Source organism: Triticum urartu, chromosome 4 (assembly GCF_003073215.2).
Source record: "Triticum urartu cultivar G1812 chromosome 4, Tu2.1, whole genome shotgun sequence".
Lineage (NCBI taxonomy): Eukaryota > Viridiplantae > Streptophyta > Magnoliopsida > Poales > Poaceae > Triticum > Triticum urartu.
The window spans coordinates 437,877,360-437,882,926 of record NC_053025.1 but is presented as its reverse complement, the minus strand read 5'-3'; positions in this window follow the sequence as shown (position 1 = coordinate 437,882,926).

Here is a 5,567-nt window from a genome sequence, read left to right as displayed (position 1 = left end):
CCAAGAACCAATGGTCGCACGCGAGAGAGACATGACGAGACTAGAGGAACTGAAAACCAACACAAACTGATAAGCAACACAAGAAGAAAGGAATCCAAGAAAAGTAAATAATAAATCTAGACAATCTTTTATACAGGCTGTCGCGGACACGCACGCAAGCGCTCAGGACATGTTATAACCACCATTCGGAAGCAGGAAGCAAGCAGCCAAGCACACACAACAGCACACACACTCTTACGTGAATCAACCTTTTTTCGTTTGCGAAAAAAATGGGAGTGATACTGAACATCGAGGTCGGCCTAAACGACCTTGCCTTGGTGACCCCGGTGTTCAAGTGCGCATGCGGCATGCCAGCGGCGAAGAGGGTGTCTTGCTCGGGGAAACATGAAGGGAAGCAGTTCTATTTGCGACGTTGGCTATGTGGAGAACAGCATAACCGACTTGGACACCGACACGGAGGATCCAAGCTGGGAAAGAGTAATGTTTCATTTTCCCCTAACCCATTCAACAGTTTTTATAGTGGCTTTCTTTTCTATGACGTTTTATACTAATTGTTATCCACTGAAAAACATTTTTCCCAGCACTTGGCATGTGATGTGTGGGTGTTGGCGGAGGTTATAGACCAGTTCGCCAAGGATGTTTTTGAAGTGAACAAGCTTTCTGATGCAGACCTCAGGGCATCTCTACTAGGAATCGAAATCGGCAGGTTCACCATGGGAGAAGACTAGGAATGAACGACATTGCACGAATAAATAAGAGTCTTGTGGGAAAGCATTCATTTTCTGTTCCCCTCAGCGGAAACATGTATCATTTTTGCATCTTATTTCATAAGTAGAATTTTTATTCTTCATAAAAATAGAATGTTTTTCTTCACGAGCTTAATTAGCATGGCAATACCAGAATTTCCACATTATCTTTTTCGACATAACCAATATTATATTTTTTACACCACATGTACTTTCGAGCGCTTTCAAAAAGCCAAGGATTACACAAAAAGAACAAGTCTCAAACCGATGAGGAATACACGAACACACAACTTTTTTGCGAAAAAACCAAACAGAACGTTCTACACCCAAGTTCACCTGAAGTGCAAAGCATCACAAGCATACATAAAAATTTAAATCGTGCGGTGGACACGCCACTATCGTACTGTTCCTTCTCTTTACCGGAGCCCGCCTGATTTTTCTCGCTGACAGTTGAGAAGTCCCCGTGCACGCCCTGTGAAGGACCAGCACCCTTGGAGACACAATCTCGCTGACAGTTGAGAAGTCTCCGTGCATGCCCTGTCAAGGACCAGCACCCTTGGAGACGCAATCGATCGTCATCGTTGAACCTTAAATCGATCTTAAGTAATTGACACCACATCTAATCTATAAGCCAGAGAAGGTGCACCTGACATTCTCCTAATCGCAAACGCCGCAAAAGCGGCAGCTGGAGAGGATCAGCCCCCCATCGGGGGGGGGGAGGGGGATGACTATCTGGTGGTGCTGGGAGGGGAGTTTGTAAACCCTAGCCCGCCAGCCCGCCGTTGTGACATAACTTTTCACAAAGGGGAACCATTTTTAGCGGCACACCATTTTCATGAAGGGGAACGATGCGCGCGGCCTCCAGCCACAGCCGCCATGTACCAAGCCAGATAGAGAACACTAACCATCTGCATCTGAAACAACCATATGTCGGAACCTTTAAATCAATCTAAATGCAGGGTACAATGCCCCCTCCCCCCCCCCCACACACACACCAAAAACAAGCCCATGTCCCAGGCGAATCCGGAATGGTGGTCGGTTACCATATGTCGGAGGCGCCACCCCCACCCCAAACCTCCACATCGGACCATATCTACGTGCCCGCAAAATGAGGATGGCTATTTCGCCTACCCTACCATGGAGTCGGCACGCGTGCGGAAAGCTCAGAAATGTAAAACCGGGACGAACGACTAGGAGGAGGGGGAAACGCAACCGAAACCCCCCTCTCTCGCCGATCAACGACAACCACGACGGCCACACGGGCCATGGCAAAATACATCCAAGTAGGATAGAACCCCCCCCCCTCGCGCATGAACGACACAAACCCCGTCGCCCGACGTGCCGGTTCTAGGATAGAAACCTACTACAATGCAAACCAACAAGAGACAATAACTGAACACAGTATGCCAAGTAGTTTGAAACCCGTTTTTAACACGCTAGACTTGGTGTCCAAGAAAGCCGAGGAAGACCAAACAGGGAACCGGGGCGGGAGGGGGGCGGTGATGCGTGATCGCACAACAGCAAAAGAAAGATCACCCCAAAGTGCAACCATGATAGGGGGGATTACATAAGCAGCTAAAGTCAAGCATCACGATACAAGAGAATAGTTCAAGGAGCAACACACTGCACATTAATAGTGTTGGCCACAAATAGAAAAATACCGATAGCAACCCAAAAGTAAACACCAACAGGTCACGCAAGCTAAAGACAGATAGGTAAGCAACAGCGTGACATCCGTCGTTTCCACGCGGCAGCAATCACTGGGGCTTGGGAGCGATGGCCCTGCACCTCTTCTTGGCATTGGATGCATCGACACAAGCCTTGTAGTAGCCAATGTTCAGTGGGCTAGTGAGAACCTTGTAAACGAGATCCTTGGCGGTCTGGTACATGCAGAAAGAGTTGGGAGCAGTTGACCCTGACGCGCAATCAACCACGCGAGCGCAAGTAAGTGAGTAGACTCCGCTCGAGTTCCTAAGACACAAACCAAAAAAATCATCAGCCCTGCTAGTAAACATCACTCAAATACTAGGATATAAGAAGATTTTTGTAAAAAACAATGAGGAAAACACACCCTTGGATGTTGATCCCGAGGCAATCATGCGCCAAGGTAGTCCAATGGCCAAAGCCATATAACTTATTATTGTGTATCTGGCAAAGAGCGTCCCTGAGATGTGAGTTTATGGCAAAAGAGGGATTTTTGTGCTTGTCCTCTATGCGCTGGACACTACTACCATACTCCACTGGATCAGCAATGGTAAAATGCGTCTTATAGAAATCCCAAGAATAGCATGCCCAAGAGTTGTTGACTGGCACCACAGCAACAAAGTAAAAAAAGATAGAGAGATATATAAGTGTTTTTTTCAAGAGAAAGAACACAATGGCACACACCATTTCTGCGGAAAAACACACCTCATGGCTTTCGCGGACGTCATACCCAACATTTGCAGTCGAAAGCATCTCAACCAAAGAAGCAACAGAGGTGTTTTTCCCAAGGCAAGCAAGCTGAGTTAAACAAGAAACAAACAAGGTGAGAACAATGAACCAAAAACGTAAGAAGAAATGAAGCAATGGATAGGAAATCTAACAATGTCATCATACCACAAACGAGGCTGATAAGTAATGGCGCGGCGAACGATGAGTTTCCACCCTAACGGCTTCGGCTTGATTAAGGGAACGAGTCACTCCGTCACAAATATTCTTATCAAGGTCAACTTCAAGCATACAAAAATCACTCAAGGCTGTCCCAGAAATACGGACAACAGGATGACCTTTCATCTCAACCCAATACCTACATTTTTTGTTAAAGACGACGTGATTAAAAGCATGCCATATATGCATTTTTTAAATATTTCTCTTAACATTTTTTACCAACTAAACCGAAACATGTCACATAAATAAGAATGAAAAAAATGAAGAATAAATATTCGTGCATAGATTTTTACGTTGACAGCAAGGTTTTGGGCACGTCATTCACAAGCCACGCAACAGTGATGTTAGCCGTAGTAGACATATGACCATCAAGAGAGAAGCCAGGACGCTCAAAGGCAGAAATCTCAACAGCGCTACGTTTGGAATTAGCACGGAAAATAGGCAAAGACGAGCCTGGCCCAGAAGATAGCTGATGATTGACTTGGTTGGGTTGGAACGACTGCACGGGCGCCCTACCAGCCAAGATAGCAGCATCAAGCGCAGCCTCAAAGCCCTCAAAAATGTAGATATAAGTAACAAAAAATGTCAGTTTTCAATAAGAATAAGAAGGCAGGGAGGAACAACCTAATTTTTCAAGGTGAAAACACACACCTAGTGATAGGGAGCTTGACGACACCACGCGCAACAGAACACGCGGCTTTTGCTTCCATGCACGACCTAAGAAAGTTTGCAGGCGGAGCAGAGCCACCCTTCAGCAGCTTAGCAATCTCGGCAATGTCACTGCTCAGTCTCGACATGGTGGCACGGATATCAGCAATGTCGCCACGGATCTCTAAGATAGCAATCTCGTTGACACCTTCAGAACCCTTAGCAGCAACGATTTCAGGCGCAGACTCACGTAGAGGTGGAACAACAGCATCGACAGGGTCTCCCTACAAATAGTAAAAATATCAGTTTTTGCCAGATAAAGAAGTGATACTAAAAGAAGCAACAGATAAAAACGTCATTGCTAATAGCTAGGGAGCGACGAAAAATCAGTAAAAGGGATGAAAAAGAAGAGAAAAAGACCTCAATGTGCTCGCTACCAGTACCGCTAACGGTAGCTAAGGGAGATCCAGCACGGTTCAAATCGGATACCATTTTTTTTCACGAGAAGGCGATGAGAGAGAGAGAGGGAGAGCAAGGAAGAAGAGCCGGGGGAGGGGGGAGAGCCGGGGGGAGGATGATGGGGGGTAGGACGGGGATGCCTTTTAATAATGGAGCCACCCCCCCACCACCACCACCCTACCAGGGGGTCGTTTTTTTATTTTTTTTATTTTTTTGATAAAGGCAACATTACGACCTGCAAGTCAGAGAACCAACAGTTTTCTGGCATACACAAAAAACAAGTCTGGACAAAATTACTTCAAGCTACACCTCTGGGGGCCACAAGGATAAAAGTATTTTTTAGGGTCAACATTTTTTTTCTTTTTAGAACATTTTTTTTGCACATGCAAAATAGAGGTAGCCAACACAGGAGCATAGAACAACAGCTAGTACCTGCTCCAAAGGGACATTCATATCGGTGCTGCTACCAACAGAGACAGGACCAACGTTCACACATTCTATGAGATTCTCCAAGGCCTATTTGAGTAAAACAAAGCAAAACAGTTCAGGCTTTCAACATGGACAGACCGCCAGAACCAAAAAATGAATGAACAGTAGTAGCACGAGAAAAACAACCAAAAGAAGTGGAGGAGAAAGAAACCTGGAAAGAACTAGAGTCCATTCCATAGTGTTCCCAGGAAGCAGGTGCATCGCCTGCGCCGGCAGTCTGCCAAAAAATGAATGCACTGTTACAGAGAGGTCACCAGCCGGGGGGGAGGGAGAATGTGAACTAAATGTGAAGAACAAGAACTAGCAGTTCAAGCAAGGACAAGAATTAAATGAGGTCTAACGAGAAATAAATGCTCAGAGACAAGAGAACTTACTGCATGAGCGATGGCGGCGCGATTGACAACATCGCCAAGAAGACAGCCGACATTCACATTGCCAAACATGGTGCCGAAAGAGCAGTCTCCAACTGTGGATGGCAATGGAGCAAGGGCGCTAGTATCGGCAAGGGGAGCGGTTTCCATGATGAGAGCTAGGGGGAGTGAGAATGGAGAACGAAACGGAGCATGCAAACTAGGA